We start from the raw sequence: 19,336 nt of genomic DNA on the forward strand, positions 1-19,336 counted from the left end.
CAGAGCAAGAAATTATGAAAAAAGGTCTACTAAATGGAAATGGAAATGGAAATATATACAGCAACAAAGTTCAAATTCTCTGCATCTGATACATGTTGGGAAATCTTGGGAAGGCTGTGTTTGAGAATCCAGTTTTTACAGCCATTGCTTCAATATTGACAGAGGTGGTAAACTTGGCAGCACTCTCTTATAGTAGCAATGAATTATGATGGGAATTAGCACAAGCGTCTGTCTTTGATGTCAGATTCTTCAGTCCTATGCACAATTTCATCATATTCCCCATCAATCATAGTGCAGGAAGATATAAGAAACAAACTTGTAGTTTGAGTTTCAAAGTGTGCAAGTTGCACTGGGAGAACATTACAATTGAGCTTTGTCTACAAGACGGAAAAAAGGGGAAGTTAATTTATATGTTGATCACTTTACATTTGCAGTGTTCTCAGGGGCAGGATAGTTCATCATGCAATGACAATGTATTTGAATTCTGGACCATTAACCTATCCATAACCTTTAATATGAAAGAAATGAGAAAATGATTGTAATACCCTACACATCAGGCAGAACTTGGTGGTGTTAAAGACCACAGTCGAAGACCCTTTGTCAAAACTGAAAGAGAGAACAAAAGCTTATTAAGCAGAACAGAGGGGCGTAGTGGGGGTAGGGGTGCCAGAGAAATAAGGACCTCTCTGATCAGAGTGGCCATGGGGACAAGCTGTAAACAAAATTATCTGGTCGAGAAATGAATCATCAAGGAATCAAAATTATCTGATCAAGGAATAAATGGAAACAGGAGGAAGATAGGTGTAGGAGTTGTGAAATGCAGAGTAGGAAGTCAGTCTAGACATGTTCTACCATTCTCTCATTACCTACATAACTTTGTTTAAGCTTATCCCAATGGTCATGCTGGTTTTACTCCATCAGAGACACCTCCCTCTTCTACCCTCCCTGCAGCTTCATGTCTCTTTACCAGTTTTAATGACGATTGAAAGCATCTCTATTTCTCTTCCCACAGCTGCTTCCTGACCTGAGTCTCTCTAGCGTTTTCTGTTATTTTAGATTTCCAACAGCTACAGGTTTTTTTTTATTTTCACCTTTAATCTCGTGCAGTGGTGATATCACTCACTTATTCCCGTATCTCGAATGGTTTGCAATCCAATTTATTAAAAACCTTTGCAAAAATAAAGTGATATGGCCAAACTTGGAGCATCCCATCCAGTTCTGGGGACCCCAACTTAAAGGCTATGGACATGGTGCAGAAGGAATTTACCAAGATGATTCCAGAGAAGAGTTGCTTTGGTTATGTGGATGGACTGGAAAGAGAAGGGTGTTCTCCACTAGACAGAGGAAGTTGGAAGAAGATCTAATTGAGCTAATTTAAAATTCATAATGGGTAATAGAAAGGCCATACTGATACACTGTTCTTATCATTAGAAGGATCAAAAAGAGGGGAACATATAATTAAGGTACTTGGCTGGAGAACAAAATGTTTTGTGAGGGATTTTACTTGCTTTATTTTACTTGTCAAGATTTTAATGTCTGGAATGTATTGCCCGATGTAATAGTGGGGGCGTATTCAATAATAGTGCACTAGAGGGAACTGGATAATTATCAAAATGGAAAGAAAAATTGCAGGACAATAGGGAGAACACTGAAAAGTGCTTTCAGCTGGATTACTCTTATATAAAGACAATAAGACTGTAAGACATTGGAGCAGATTTAGGTTAGTCAGTCCATCACGTCTGCTCCACCATTTCTTCATGGCCGATCCATTTCCCTCTCAACGCCATTCTCGCCATAACCTTTCACACCCTGAACCTATTAATCTCTGACTTACACCAATGGCAACAATTTCCACAAGCTCACCACCATCTGGCAAAAAACATCCTCCTCCTCTCTGTTCTAAATGGACGTCCCTTTATTCTGAGACTCTGCCCTCTGGTCCTAGGCTCTCTCACCAAAGGAAACACCCTCTTCACATCGAGTCTATCTTTCACACAAAGTACTCTGCAGATGCTAGGGTCAAAGCAACATGCACAACACGCTGGAGGAACTCAGCAGGTCGGGCAGCATCCGTGGAAACAAGCAGTCAACGTTTCAGGCCAAGACCCTCTGTCAGGACTGAAGAAGGAGGGGGCAGGGGCCACTATAAAGAAGGTGGGGGGAGGGTGGGAAGGAGAAGGCTGGTAGGTGCCAGGTGAAAAACCAGTAAGGGGAAAGATCAAGGGGTGGGGGAGGCGATAGGTAGGAAAGGTGAAGAAGGAATGTGAGGGAAAAGCACAATGGGTAGTAGAAGAAGGCAAAACTATGAGGGAGGTGATAGGCAGCTGGAGGAGGAAGCAGAGTGAAACTGGGAAGGGAGGGGGAGGGAATTACCGGATGTTGGAGAATTCAATGTTCATGCCAAGAGGCTGGAGACTACCCAAGTGGTATATGGGGTGTTGCTCCTCCAACCTGAGTTTGGTCTCATCATGGCAGTAGAGGTGTCATCTAAATTCTATCAAGCACAGGTCCAGAACCTTCAGTTGCTGCTCAGAATGTTACCCAGGCTTTCTGCATTTTGCATATGGATATGAATATGGACTATTTTCAGTCATAGAACTGTTCTCCTGATTTTGCTTGTTTTTTGTTTGTGAGGGAGGGTGGCCAATGTGCCTGTGCCATTTATGTTTTTTTTTGTGTGGTGGGGGAGCTGCTACTGTTCTTTTCTTTCTTGGTTTCCTGGCTATCTGGAAAAGAAGAATTTCAAAGTTATATACATTGATAATAAATTAACCTTTAAACCTTTGAACCACTGAATTCCACAGACTCACCACCATCTGGCTAAAGAAATTCCTCCTCATGTCTGTTCAAAATGAACGTCCCTTTATTTTGAGGCTGTACTCTCTGGCCCTAGACTTCCCCACTAAAGGAAACATTCTCTTCAGATCCAATATATCCAGGCCTTTCAACATTCAATAGGTTTGAGCGAGAATCCTCCTTCCCCCCACCCCCCCACCATTCTTCTAAATTCCAGCAAGCACAGGTCCAGAGCCTTTGATCACCAATCATATGACAAGCCATTAAATCCTAAAGCTCCTCATGAAGCACCTCTGAACTCTCTCCAATGTCAGCACATCCTTTCTTAAATAAGGGGTTCAAAACTGTTCACAATAATCCCAATGAGGCCTCACCAATACAGCCTCAGAACTACATCCTAACTTTTCTATTCTAGATCTCTTGAAATGAATGCTAACCTTGCACCACCAACCAAATTAACTTCAGGGAATCCTACACAAAGACGCCAAAATCCCTTTGCACCTCGTATTTCTGAATTTTCTCCCCATTTAGAAAATTTTCTGTGCTTTTATTCCTTCTACCAAAGTGCTTGAACATACACTTCCCGACACTGTAGTCCATGTGTGACCTCTTTTCTCATTCTCCTAATCTGTCTAAGTTCTTCTGCAGCTTCTCTGCTTCTTTTTCACCACTTGCCACTCCACCTATCTTGGTATTGTCTGCAAACTTGGCCACAAAACCATCAATTTCACCATCCAAATCATTGATATACAAAGTAGAAGAAGCAGTCCCATCACAGACCACTGTGAAACACCACTAGTCACGGGCAGCCAATCCGAAAATGATCCTTTCATTTCCAATTTTTGCCAATCAACCAATGATCTATCCATGCTAGTACCTTCCCTGGAAGCCTATTCTAATTAGCTGCCTCATGTGCAGCTCCTTTAAAGGCCTTCTGAAAATCCAAGTACAAAACATCCACTAATTCTCCTTTGTCTATTCTGCTTGTTATTTCTTCAAAGAATTCCAACAGATTTTTCAGACAAGATTTTCCTTTAAGGAAACTATGCTGACTTTGGCCTATTTTGTCATGTGCCTCCAAGTACTCCAAAACCGCATGATTAACAATCGACTCCAAGATCTTCCCAGCCACCCAACCAGTCAGGCTAACTGGCCTATAACTTCCTTTATTCTGCCTCCCTCTCTTCTTGAAGAGATGCGTGACATTTGCAATTTTCCATTCCTCTGGAACTAGGCCAGAGGTTATTGATTCTTGAAAGGTCATTACTAATAACTCCACAATCATTTCAGCCACCTCTTTCAGAACTTTGAGGTGTATACTATCTGGTCCAGGTGGCTTATCTACTTTCAGACCTTTCAGCTTCCCAAGCACCATCACTCTAGTTATGGGATGCACACTTCTGCCCCTGACAATCTCAAAACTCCAGCATAATGTGTCATCAACAGTAAAGACTGATGCAAAATATTTACTTAGTTCATCCACCATTTCCTTGTCCCCCATTACTATTTCTCCAGTGTTAATTTTCAGCAGTCCAATATCTAATCTCACTTCTCTTTTACTCTTTACATATCTGAAAGTTATCAGTTTTTGATATTATTGGCTAGCTTATCTTCATATTGCATTTTTCCCCTCATGTTTTTTCAGTTGCTTTCTGTTGGCTTTTATAAAATTCCCAATTCTCTAACTTACCATAATTTTTGCTATATTATATGCCCTCACTTTTGTTGTTATGTTGGCTTTGACTTTTCTTGTTAGCCATGGTTGCAGCATCCTGCCTTTAGAATACTTCTTCTTTGGGATGGATCTATCCTACACCTTCCATATTGTTCCCAGAAACTCCATCTACTGCTGCTCTACAATCATTCCTGCTAGTGTCTCCTTCCTATCAGCTTTGGCCAGCTCTTCTCTTATGCCTCTGTTAATTTACTTTACTCCACTGTAGTTCCAATACATCTCTCAAATTGCAGGGTGAATTCTGATCACCTTCCTAAGGGTTCTTTTACTTTAAGCTCTCTAATCATATCCAGTTCATTACACAACACTCAATCCAGAATTGCTGATCCCCAAGTGGGCTCAACCACAGGCTGTTCTAAAAAGCCATCTCAAAGGCATTCAAGAAATTCTCTTTCTTGAGATTAACTTAATTTTCCCAATCTATCTGCATATTGGAATCCCCATGACCACTGTAACACTGCCCTTTCAACATCCTTTTTCTATCTTTCACTGTAATTTGTAACTCACATCCTAGCTACTGTTTGGAGGCTCTCTACGCACAATGTTTCTACATTTTCCAGTTCTATGTCACCTCTTTCTAAAGATTTGATTTCAATTTTTACTAGGAAAGCAATTTCTTCTCCTCTGCCTACTTTCCTGTCCTTTTGATAGATTGTGTATCCTTGGACAATAAGCCCCCAACAACAATCATCTTTCAGCCATTGCTCGGTGTTACCCACAACATCATACCTACCAATTTCTAACTGTGCTACAAGATCATCTATTTTATTTCATATACTGCATGCATTCAAGTCTAACACCTTCAGTTCTGTATTTGTCACCCTTTTCAGTTTTGTCCCGCTGTTGCACTGCGACCCATTCCACTGAATGCAAATTTGCCCCACCATCTGCTTGTCCTTCCTGACAGTCTTACTATATACTGCATTTCCTTGTAAACCAACATCCTATCCTCAGCCCTATCACTCTGGTTTCCATCACCCTGCCAAATTAGTTTACTCCATCCCAAACACCTCTCACAAACCTTTCCATGATGATATTGGTTCCCCTCGGGTTCAGGTATAACCCATCCCTTGTGTACAAGTTATACCGTCCCAGGAAAAGATCCAAAATGATCCATAATTCTGAAACCCTGCCCCCTACATAGTTTCTTAACCATGCATTCAGTGGTCAAATCATCTTATTCTTGCCCTCACTAGCATGTGGCACAAGCAGCAACCCGGAGATTGTTACCCTGGAGGTCCTGATTTCAGCTTTCTACGCAGCTCCCTAAATTCTCTCTTTAGAACCTCCTCTTGCTTCTTTCCTATGTCATTGGTACCGATATGTACTGTGATGTCTGGCTGTACATCCTCCCCTTTAGAATGCCGTGGACAGAACCTGTGATGTCCCTGACCCTGGCATCTGAGAGGCAACATACCATCTGGGTTTCTGTATCGCATCCACGGACTCTCCTATCTATCCCTCTAACTATGGAGTCTCCTATCATCACTGAATTCCCTTTGTCTCCTTCTCTTCTGAGCTACAACACTGGAGACCCAGTTGTGCAGACCCCCCTCCCCCCCAACAGTAAGTAATTGTTATTGAGGGGAATGGCCACAGGAGTACTCTATACCGGATGCCTGTTTCCCTTCCTTCTCCTGACAGTCACCCATTCATCTGCCTCCTGCAACCTCAGAGGGGCTAGTGTGACTTGATGGACTGATGGGCTCCTTCTGTTTTGCAGACAGTGCTTGATCCTGGGACATTCAACTAGCCTTGTCTCCACCAAGGAAACAATTTACTTCATCACATCTTTGATTCTGATGACCTGGCTTAATTTGCATTGCATAACTTGATAGATTGATGAATTCAAATGGTTGTAAACTCAGCTATTCAAATTGTCAAATGGTTCACATTGATAATCGTTGTAAACTCAGCTGATTCATTGCCTAAATGTGGTGTTGTTTTTAAACTGGTTAAGTTTGAACTTGAGTAATTTAAAACTGCCATAATTACTTGTCAGATAACAAATTTAGCTCAGCCAACATTAGCTGGAAATTTGATTTGTTTTTTCATCTGGGAAGTAGATACAAAGTACATTTATTATCAAAGTATGTATGAAGTATACAACTCTTGAGATTTGTCCTCCCACAGGCAGCCACTAAACAAAGAAATACCTTGGAACTCATTTAAAGAAAGCATCAAACTCCCAGTGGAACAAATCATGCAAATGACAAAAAGTGAGCACAGAGTATTAAATGTCAAACTGCAGAGTCCTCAAAACAGTCTAAGAGTGTTCAGTTTAGCTTAGCTCAGTTCAGTTTAGCACTGACTGCTGGCCGCAAAGCTAGTCTGTGCTGAAGTGCCCTGATCAAATTGCGCAAAATAGCCAAAAAGGAGTAAGCAGAAACCAATGTAACTTGAACTGCAGAGTCCTCCAAACGCAGGTTCACAGCTACGAGCAGCACTGATCAACCTTGCAGCATGGGACCCAAGCCTCCAGCACACTCCTCATGCAGCAGCAAGCGAGAGGGAGAGGGAGACGAGTCAAGTGCAGGCAGACGATGCTGAACACCCACTCGACTTCCACTCTCGTCCTCATTGATCTCAATCTTGCTCGCCATTTTAAATGGTGAGATCGTAAAGGAGCTGATCGCGGGTTCACATTAAGCCATATGCTTCGCTCTTAACCTCTCGAAATCCCCTGGAGACAGCAAAAGTGCTAGATTGCTCAGTCAGCCCAAAAGCACATCATCAACATGTAAGTTACAGGCTGAAATCACACCCACTTTAGTAATGGAAATGTAATCCAAAGAAGAAGTAGTTCTGTGAACTGTCTGCTGGACATCACCATGGGTCACGTTGGCTGCTGGCAATATGTAGTCTATAAATGTCATTAAACTACAATTGTCAAAGGCTACAGTTTTGCCAGCAGGGAACAGACAGTTTTGGGAATTGTGCCACTCACTCCAATCTGCTAGTTTAAGCTGCTGGAAAGACATTGAACTGCTGTTACCCTGCATCAAGACGTAGCGTCTTGAACAAAACATGTGGCATTGAAAGAGAAGTCTTTATTGTGAACTGTTAACTTCTCTTGTTTCTGAGGAATTGTCCCCTGCAGTTGTTTAATTAATTCTTGACATTTTGTGTATCACTAGAAAAGGCAGCTGTTTATTACCTATTATTAGTTACCCTTGAGAAGGTGATCATAGACATTCCAGTTGATATTCTGCAGTCCATTTTGTATAGAAACTCCAGAACAGCTACTAGGATGTTGCTAATTGTATTTCTGAGTCAAGACCGAGTGAAACCTAAAGGAGAACTTGGAAGTGGTAGCCATGCATATTGCACCTTTGTCTTCATGGTACAGATTAAAGTTTTCAATATGCAAACAAAATCCAGGACCCAGTTTAGATCCTGAATAAGTGAAAATCTGTAGATGCTGGAAATCTGAGCAACACACACAAAATGCTGGAGGAACTCAGCAGGCCAGGCAGCATCTATGGAAACAGTACAGTTAACGTTTCGGGCTGATGTTAACGTCCTAATGTTTCGGCAGGGCTTAACCTGATTTACTTCAATGATTGCTTCTCCCAAAACACCAGGTTTGAAATTTGGGATATTTCAACTTAGTATAAAGTTCAGCCACACTCATGGTACCTTGGGATTCAATGGTGTTTCCTCCAGATCCATTAATGATCTGGGTTCAAGTCACAGCAGTACAGGCACTAACTTCATAGATTGTATAAATTAAGTGGTAAAATCAGAATGTTAAAAGAAAGTAGTTTGTAACCTGATAGACCCACAGAGGCTCAGGACTGGTAACTGTCCTTCAGTGAACACTTTATGCAGTTAAGTTTATAAATGTACTATGCTCCCGAGTAGAACGCAGTATGGATAGGCGTACGTTTAAAATGACAGGAAAAGTGTTAAACTTGGAATTTAGCTTTCTCTGAAGTTTCACTAAACAGAGCAGCAGAAAGCAAGTTGATGCAGATGGCCTGGATCTCTGACAACTTAAACCACTTACACAAACAATATTGGCAAATTGCTCCCTTGCTCAGGGAGGTGGGATTAAATATCCATTCTCAGGGTTAGCAGGGGGCTGGATCATCATCTGATTTTCCAGGCAATGTACATTCCAGAGTTTCTGACAGGCAAACAAAGGAGAGAAGCCCAAATGTTGCTTGCATTTAATGTCTCTTTATTTGTGAGGCTTTCTTCGTAATATTGACATTTGCTGTCCAAAGTTCAAAGTAAATTTATTATCAAAGTATATGTACGTATTTCACTATATACTACCCTGAAATTCATTCTATTCTATTCTATTCTATTTATTTATTTAGTAATACAGCATGTAGTAAGCCCTTCTGGACCTTCAAACCACACCACCCCAGCCACCCCTGACAAACCTAATTAATCTTAACCTAAGCACAGGACAATTTACAATGACTGATTAACCTACCCAGTATGTCACAGGACTGTGGGAGGAAATGGGAGCACCCATGGAAAATCCATGGGGAGAGGGTACAGATTCCTTACAGAGGGCACTGGAACTAAACTCTGGATTACACTGAGCTATATTTGCTCACGGGCATTCACACAAAGAAGCACAAAAGATTCAATGGAGAAACTGCACACAACAGAAGATGGACGACCAGCGTGCAAAAGACAATATACTGTATTGTGCAAAGTGAAGTTAATAACAATAAATAAATAATAAATATTAAGAACACGAGTTGTAGAGTTCTTGAAAGTGAGTCCATACGTTGTACAATTAGTTCACTGTTGGGTCAGTGAAGTTATCCAGTCTGGTTCAGGAGCCTGATGGTTAAACGGTAATGACTGTTCCTGAAACTGGTGGTGTGATTCATGAGGCTCCTGCACCTCCTTCCAGATGGGAGGTTGCCCAGGTTGATGGGGGTCCTTCATGGTTGATGCTGCTTTCCTGTGACAGCGCTCCTTGTAGATGTACTCAATGGTAGGGAGCTGCTTTGCCTGTGATGGACTTGGCTATATTCACTACTTTTTACTGTTTAAGGGCATTGGTGTTTCCATGCTAGGCCATGATGCAACCTGTCAGTATACTCTCTGCCATGCCTCTATAGCAGTTGGTGAAACTTTCAATGATGTACTGAATCTTTGCAGACTTCTAAGAAATTAGAAGTGCTGTCATGCCTTCTTTGTTATGACACTTATGAGCTGGACCTAGGACAGATCCACTAAAATGATGATGCCGAAGAATTTGAAGTTACTGACCCTTCACCACCCCTGATCCTCTGATGAGGTAGGGCTCATGGACCTCCGATAATAAGCTCTTTGGTTTTGCTGATGTGAGTGAAAGGTTGCTGTTGTGGCATGATTCAGCCATATTTTCAATCATTCGCCTATATGCTGATTCGTTACCACCTTTGATTCAGCCAACAACAGTGGTGTCATCAGCAAATTCAAAAATGGCATTGAAGCTGTACTTAGCCCCACAGTCATAAGTGTAAAGTGAGTAGAGCAGGGGCTAAAGCACACAGCTTTGTGGTTTACCTGTGCTGATGGACATTGTGGAGGAAATGTTATTGCCAATCCGAATTGGCTGAGGTCTGTAAGTGAGGAAATCGAGGATCCAGTTGTACAAGGAGCAATTGTGGCCCAGCTCTTGGAGCTTATTGTTCAGTATTTTTGAGGGGATGGTAGTGTTGAATGCAGAGCTGTAGTCGATGACGCTTGCATCTCCACTCCCCAGATGTTCTGGAGTTGAGTGAAGAGCCAATGAAGTGGCATTTGCTGTGACCTGTTGTGATAGTAGGCAATTTGGAATGGATCCAAGTCACTCCTCAGGCAGGAATTGATATGATTCATCAACAACCTCTCCAATCAATTAATCACAATGGATGTAAGTGCTAGTGGATGACAGTCATGGAGACAGGTTACCATGTTCTTCTTCAGCACCAGTATAAGTGTAGCCTGCTTCGGTACCTCGGACACTCCAACCAGTTCAGAGATCCACAATACTTGGACAGGTACACCATCTGGGCCAGATGTTTTTGTGTGTTCAACCTCCTGATGGATGTTCTCACATCATCCTCAGAAACTGAAATCACAGAGTCATCCATGATTTATAATCCATTGAACTGAGGAGGCAGTTCAGATTCAACTATATTGCTGGGTCTGGTGTCACATGTAGGCCAGATCTTAATACTTCTTCCTATAGTTGTGAGCTAGATGATTTTTTAACAAATTCAATAGTTTCATAGTTACCATTACTGAGATTTTTCTTTTAATATCAGATTTATTTAATTACTTAAATTTAGATTTTCCAGCATCATTGGTCCAGAATAATAGCTGCTAGTCTAGTAATTTAACTACTGCTGTACTGTCTGCTAATGGGATTAACTTCAAGTTCAAGTTTAATTGTCTTTCAACCATACATGAATACCCATGAATACAGACAAACAAAATAGCATTCCCCTGGAGCCAAGGTGCAAATCTGCACACTGTCTTTGTGCACTGACTCCGACACCTCTCTGGTAGCAGGCAACAACATGGTCTGCACCAAGTCCAGCTCCTCCACCAACGCTGATGAGGTAGACTTGCAGTACTTGAAGTTCTTAATGTCCAGCAATGTTTTAATTTTGTGAAAAACGCATTTTAAAAAAGGCAAAACATCTTTGGTTGGCCCTGTAGAGGCTGCTGCATCTGAACATGCAACCATTTTACCAGAAGTCGGATGGGACAACGATGACTAGATGGGCTGAAGGATGAATTTCCATGCTATATGACTACCCCAACCACATCTGTGCAAATGAGGTGACTCTTCTTGACTATGCAAGTTCCAACAGTCATTGCAGAAGAAACACACTTGACCCTATGTCATCATTACTATGTACATCATATCATGTGACACAATAGAGAGTAAAAATCACAGTCCTTTGGGTAACTTTATTGTTTTTGTGGAAACAATATTTACTGTGCATACAAGCCAAAAATATCAGGAGAAAGCCCGAACCTTAACAATTGGCACAATTGCTTTCTTTTTCCAGAAATAGAATCGATATAGTTTGGCAAAGTGATAGTTGTATGTGAAGGTGGTTGTGAATTTCGAGTGTTCTTACCTACTCTTACAAGAAGTTAAAAGAATAATTGTGTCCTCCAGGTAATGAAAGCAGGCATTTTTATTCTCTTCAGAACTCCAGTGTGGCTAAGAACACTACAGATCTCATTCCTGCCATCATCGAGGAGGTATAGGAGCCTGAAGATAACACTCAACATTTCAGCAATAGCTTCTTTCCATCTGCCATCAGAATTCTGAATGGACAATGAACAGGCGAACACCACTTTATTTTGCTTTCTTTTTGTGCTACTTATTTAATTTATTTTTATATATACTTACTGTAATTTATAGTTTTTATGTATTTTTTAATTGTTATTTCAGGCAGTGGGGCTCATCAGACATGGTTGGCAGCTCATCTAGGAAAAGGAAAGCTCTGATATCACACCTCTAAGTCTTTGTGGCTATACCCACTCATGGGATATGCTTTGAAAATAAACCCCAAGGAAATATCTGGAGCTGGAATCCCTAAAGCAATCCGATGTTGAGTTAAACTCCGACTGGCAACTCCTGCGATGCCTCTAATGCCAAAGTGTATCAGTCCCTACCATTCCTTTGGATTCATCAGTTACATAGAGAGGGGTAGTTTGCTGCCTGGGCAACAGCTTGCTTTGCTCCTTATCATACTGCCCTGGCTTCTGTGCTGACTCCCACACAAACTAAGGCAACTAGGACACAATATTCATGGTCGACCCCAACCAATGGAGAGTCTCATTTATTAGTATGTATTGCAATCTATTGCTGCCAGAAAACAACAAATTTCATGACATATGCCAGTGATATTAAATCTGATTTGGATCCTCAGTTGTCACCCCTCAATTCTCTACTCTCCAGTGAAATAAAGCAAGAACTAACAGAAATAGAATACAACTGCAGCTGGAAATCATTAATCACTCTGAATCTCAAAACTTCTCCCAAGAAACCTATAACCTGAAATGAGCATTAAAGCTTAGGAAATTCTAAGAGCTCAGCTAATAAAAAGAACAACAGTGGTATAGAAGTTGAATTCAAAGTTAGTTAACAAGAGTATACGCAGGAACAGGTGAATTTTCTCATGAGGTAAAATTGGTCAGGCTCAGTTGTATCCACTGCAGTTCAGAAGAGTGAGACTGTGTTTAATTGAAGTCTATAGGATCCTGAAAGGTATTGACAGGGTGAATGTAGACAGGATGCTTCCGCTTGTGGGAAAATTTAGAACCAGAGTATACTGCTTAAAAATGAATAACCCATTTAAGACAAATAATAACATGACATTTTTATCTGAGGGCTGCAAATCTCCAAAATTCTTCAAAGTGGGGTGATGAGTGGAGGCAGTGGAGTTAGATGATGTGCAGAACTAGATAGATACATTTTTGATAAGCAAAGGAGAGAAAGTTTGGACAGGAAAACTAAGTTGAGGTTATAATCCATCAGTTCAAAACTAAATCCTATTACATGAAGAAGTAGATTTGATGGGTCAAGTGACTAATTCCTGTTTCTAATTAATTTCTTCTTAACGGTTCATCAGGTCTGAGAATAATTTATTAAAATTTGGTTTCTCTGGGTTCTAAAGTGACTAATGAGGGGATAACGGATTCTTCCACAGATGGGAGAGGAGATATGTGATGGAGAGGACAAATAGACGGATTGTGAAGTGGTGGTACTGTTCCTGCCTGTTACACTAGGCATCTGTGTGCTCCCCTGCATGGACTCAAAGTTTAGAGTGATATCACAAATGTTCCTTTGCATGGGCTAGATGTTTCTAGGCATCAGTGAGAATGCTGCATTTATTCAAGGAAGTTTTGGGAACATACTTGAATATTTTCTTGTAAACATCTGGTAGTGTCCTCCAATGACAGAGCTTGGAATAAAGTGTCTGCTTCAGGAGTTTGGTTTGTGCATGTGAATAATATGGCTTATCCAAAAAAATCAACCAAGTATGTAACTGGGTCTTCAAATATTGGGCTTGTTGATTTGGGAGGAGACACCAGTATTGGTTCACATGTCTTCACAGTTCATTTGAGCAATTTTGGAGAAAGAACTGGCAGATCTCTCCAGTGCTTCCAATTATACCAGTGCCAATAAAGAATAATCTGGGCTGCCTTAATGCCTATCGCCCGGTAGCACTCATATCAACAGTGATGAAATGCTTTGAGAGGTTGGTTATGACTAGACTGAATTCCTGCCTCAGCAAGGACCTGGACCCATTGCAATTTGCCTATCGCCACAATAGGTCAACAGCAGACACAATCTCAAAGGCTCTCCACACGGCTTTAGACCACCTGGACAACACAAACACCTACGTCAGGATGCTGTTCATCAACTATAGCTCTGCACTTAATACCACTTAATGATTCTTTCAGTTGTTTTCTGTAGTTTTTTAAAAGCTTCCCAATCCTCTATCTTTCCACTAATTTTTGCTTTGTTGTATGCACTCTCTTTTGATTTTACTTTAGCTTTGACTTCCCTTGTCAGCCACGATTGTACTATTTTGCCATTTGAGTATTTCTTTGTTTTCGGAATACACATGTCCTGCACCTTCCTCATATTTTTCCAAAAACTCAAGCCATTGCTGCTCTGCTGTCATCCCTGCCAGCATTTCCTTCTAATTTACTTTGGCTAACTCCTCTCTCATACCACGGTAATTACCTTCACTCCATAGAAATATAACTATGTTAGACTTTGCTTTCTTCCTGTCAAATTTCAAATTGAACTCAATCATATTGTGATCACTGCCTCCTAAGGATTCCTTTACCTTTGGCTCCCTAATTATCTCCAGTTCATTACATAACACCCAATCCAGTGTAGCTCAATGACTAACTACTCTAAAAAGTCATCTTATAGGCATTCAAAAAACTCACTTTCTTGAGATCCATTACCAACCTGAATTTCCCAATTGACCTGCATGGTGAAATCTCCCATGACTACCATGGCATTGCCCTTTTGACACACAAAATGCTGGTGGAACGCAGCAGGCCAGGCTACATCTATAGGAAGAAGTACAGTCGACGTTTCGGGCCGAGACTCTTCGTCAGAACTAACTGAAAGAAGAGATAGTAAGAGATTTGAAAGTGGGAGGGGGAGGGGGAGATCTCAAATGCTAGGAGAAGACAGGAGGGGGAGGGATGAAGCTAAGAGCTGGAAAGGTGATCGGCAAAAGTGATACAGAGCTGGAGAAGGGAAAGGATCATGGGGCAGGAGACCTAGAGAGAAAGAAAGAGGGAGGGGAGCACCAGAGGGAGATGGAGAGCAGGCAAGGAGTGATTGTGAGAGGGATAGAGTGCGAGAAAAGGGAAAAATGATAGATAGATAGAAAAATAAATAAATAAATAAATAAATAAATAGATAAATAAATAGACAAATAAATAGATAGATAGATAGATAGATAAATAAGGGATGGGGGTAAGAAGGGGAGGAGGGGCATTAACGGAAATTAGAGAAATCAATGTTTATGCCATCAGGTTGGAGGCTACCCAGACGGAATATAAGGTGTTGTTCCTCCAACCTGATTGTGGCTTCATCTTGACAGTAGAGCTAGGCCATGGATAGGCATATCAGAATGGGAATGGGACGTGGAATTAAAATGTTTAGGCCACTGGGAGATCCTGCTTTCTCTTGTGGACAGAGCATAGGTGTTCAGCGAAACGGTCTCCCAGTCTGCGTCGGGTCTCACCAATATATAAAAGACCACACCGGGAGCACCGGGCGCAGTATACCACACCAGCCGACTCACAGGTGAAGTGTCGCCTCACCTGGAAGGACTGTCTGGGGCCCTGAATGGCGGTGAGGGAGGAAGTGTAAGGGCAGGTGTAGCACTTGTTCCGCTTACAAGGATAAGTGCCAAGAGGGAGATCAGTGGGAATGGATGGGGGGGGGGGTCGAATGGACAAGGAAATCACATAGGGTTTGGGTATTTGATCCTCCACAATATTCCACGTGAGAATTTAAACTAGAGGTAGCTGTTTTTTTTTACGAGGTTGAGTTGCGAGCTCGACATCAACCCGGCTCGGTTGGAGAGCGTACTCAGGTGTGGTCTGTCATTGGATTGAACTTGGGAACCTCTGTTCTTGAGCCCGGTGCTGATCTCACTGCGCCACCAGCCAACTTGAGATCCCTGCGGAAAGTGGGGGGGGGATGTGCTTGGTAGTGGGATCCCGTTGGAGGTGGCGAAAGTTAAGGAGAATTATACGTTGGACCCAGAGGCTGTTGGGGTGGTAGGTGAGGACAAGGGGGACCCTATCCCGAGTGGGGTGGTGGGAGGATGGGGTGAGAACAGATGTGCGTGAAATGGGAGAGATATGTTTGAGTGCAGAGTTGATGGTGGAGGAAGAGAAGCCCCTTTCTTTAAAAAAGAAAGACACCTCCTTTATCCTGGAATGAAAAGCCTCATCCTGAGAGCAGATGCGGCAGAGATGGAGGAATTGTGAGAAGGGGATAGCATTTTTGCAAGAGACAGGGTGGGAAGAGGAATAGTCCAGGTAGCTGTGAGAGTCCATAGGCCTATAGTAGACATCAGTAGATAAGCTGTCTCCAGAGATAGAGGTAGAAAGATCAAGAAAGGGGAGGGAGATGTCGGAGATTGACCAGGTAAATTTGAGGGCCGGGTGAAAGTTGGAGGCAAAGTTAATGAAGTCAACGAGGCAGCGGCAATGCAGTCGTCAATGTAGCGAAGGAAAAGTGGGGGACGGATACCAGTATAGGCTTGGAACATGGACTTCCACAAAGCCACCAAAAAGGCAGGCATAGCTGGGACCCATACAGGTGCCCATAGATACACCTTTGGTTTGGAGGAAGTGGGAGGAGCCAAAGGTGAAATTATTAAGCGTAAGGACTAATTCCACTAGACAGAGGAGAGTGGTGGAAAAGGGGAACTGGTTAGGTCTGGAATCCAAAAGTAGTGAAGAGCTTTGAGACCTACCTCGACACTGTCTTATCCCCGTTTGTTCAATCCCTTCCCACCTATGTTCGTGACACTTCTCACACTTAGAATTTTTTCAATGATTTTAAGTTCCCTGGCTCCCACCACCTTATTTTCACCATGGATGTCCAGTCCCTATATACCTCCATCCCCCACCAGGTAGGTCTCAAAGCTCTTCGCTTCTTTTTGGATTCCATTCCATTAATGCCCTCCTCTTTTTCTTACCCCATCCATTATTTATTTATTTGTTTGTATATTTATTCATTTAATATTTTTCCCTTTTTCCTTCTCTCTCTCTCTCTGTTTCCTCTCTCTGTTCCTCTCACAATCACTCTTTGCCTGCTCTCCATCTCCCTCTGGTGCTCCCCTCTTTCTTTCTCTCTAGGTCTCCTGCACCATGATCCTCCCCCTTCTCCAGCTCTGTGTCCCTTTTGCCAATCACCTTTCCAGCTTCCACTGTCCACAATTCCCTTTCCACTGCTGATGCTCTCAATAAGAATTGGTGTGTGTTCCCTCATGTTCCCATTCTTGAAGTCTACAATCAATTCCTTGAACTTACTAATACTACGGGATGCATTCTTGGAACAACTTGTACGAGAGCCGACCAGGGACAAGACTATTCTGGATTTAGTGTTATGTAATGAACAGGATTTGATAAGTGATCTTGCAGTAAAGGAGCCATTAGGAGGTAGTGATCATAATATGATAAGTTTTTATCTGCAATTTGAGAGGATAAGGGCAGCTCGGAGGTGTCAGTGTTGCAGTTGAACAGGGGAAACTATGGAGCCATGAGGGAGGAGCTGGCCAAAGTTGACTGGACGGATAGCCTAGCAGAAAAGACAGTGGAACAGCAATGGCAGGTATTCTTGGGAATAATGCACAAGGTGCAAAATCAGTTCATCCCCCAGAGAAGGAAGGATTCAAAGGGGGGAAAGGGGCCACAGTGGTTGACAAAGGAAGTCAGAGATTGCATAGCATTAAAAAAAAAAGGAAGTATGACAGAGCTAAGGTGAGTGGGAGGACAGATGATTGGGAAGTTTTTAAGGAGCAACAGAACTTAACTAAAAAGGCAATACGGGGAGAAAAAATGAGGTACGAACACAAGCTAGCCATGAATATAAAGGAAGATAGCAAAAGCTTTTTTAGGTATGTGAAGAGAAAGAAGATAGTTAAGAATAATGTTGGGCCCTTGAAGAATGAATTGGGTGAAATTGTTATGGGAAACAAAAAAATGGCAGAAGAATTTAATGAGTACTTTAGATCTGTTTTCACTAAGGAAGACACAAGCAATCTCCCAGATGTATGGATGGGACAAGGACATAGGGTACAGAGGAAATGAAACAAATTGACATTAGGAAGGAAACAGTGATGAGAAGACTGATGGGACTGAAGGCTGACAAATCCCCAGATCCAGATGGTCTGCATCCTAGGGTACTAAAGGAGGTGGCCCTGGAAATTGCAGATGCATTGATAATCATTTTCCAATGTTCCTTAGATTCAGGGTCAGTTCCTGAGGATTGGAGAATGGCTAATGTTATCCCACTTTTTAAGAAAGGAGGGAGGGAGAAAACAGAGAACTATCGACCTGTCAGCCTGACATCGGTGGTGGGAAAGATGCTAGAGTCCGTTATTAAGGATGAAATAGTGGCATATCTAGATAGCAGTGATAGGATTGGGCCAAGCCAGTATGGATTTACCAAGGGTAAATCATGCTTGACTAATCTGTTGGAGTTTTTTGAGGATGTAACCAGGAAGTTAGACGGGGGAGATTCAGTGGATGTAGTGTACCTCAATTTTCAGAAGACATTTGATAAGGTCCCACATAGGAGATTGGTGGGTAAAATCAAAGCTCAGGGCATCAGGGGGAAGGCATTGACATGGATAGAAAACTGGTTGGCAGATAGAAAGCAAAGGGTAGCGGTGAATGGATGTTTCTCGGAATGGCAGGTGGTGACTAGTGGGGTGCCACAGGGCTCGGTATTGGGACCACAGCTGTTTACCATTTACGTTAACGATTTGGATGAAGGCATTGAGAATAACATCAGCAAATTTGCTGATGATACTAAGCTGGGTGGCAGTGTGATGTGATGAGGATATTAGGAGAATTCAGGGTGACTTGGATAGGCTGGGTGAGTGGGCAGATACTTGGCAGATGGCGTTTAATGTGAATAAGTGTGAGGTTATCCACTTTGGGAGTAAGAACAGGAAGGCAGATTATTATCTGAACAGTGTAGAGTTGGGTAAGGGAGAAATACAAAGAGATCTAGGAGTCCTTGTTCATCAGTCACTGAAGGTGAATGAGCAAGTGCAGCAGGCAGTGAAGAAGGCTAATGGAATGTTGGCCTTTATTACAAAGGGAATTGAGTACAAGAGCAAGGAAATCCTCTTGCATTTGTACAGAGCCCTGGTGAGACCACACCTGGAGTATTGTGTACAGTTTTGGTCTCCAGGTTTAAGGAAGGACATCCTGGCTGTAGAGGAAGTGCAGCGTAGATTCACGAGGTTAATTCCTGGGATGTCTGGGCTGTCTTACGCAGAGAGGTTAGAGAGACTGGGTTTGTACACGCTGGAATTAAGGAGATTGAGAGGGGATCTGATTGAAACATATAAGATTATTAAGGGATTGGACAAGATAGAGGCAGGAAATATGTTCCAGATGCTGGGAGAGTCCAGTATCAGAGGGCATGGTTTGAGAATAACGGGTAGGTCATTTAGGACAGAGTTAAGGAAAAACTTCTTCTCCCAGAGAGTTGTGGGGGTCTGGAATGCACTGCCTCGGAAGGTAGTGGAGGCCAATTCTCTGGATGCTTTCAAGAAGGAACTAGAT

Source organism: Hemitrygon akajei, chromosome 15 (genome assembly GCF_048418815.1).
Source record: "Hemitrygon akajei chromosome 15, sHemAka1.3, whole genome shotgun sequence".
NCBI lineage: Eukaryota > Metazoa > Chordata > Chondrichthyes > Myliobatiformes > Dasyatidae > Hemitrygon > Hemitrygon akajei.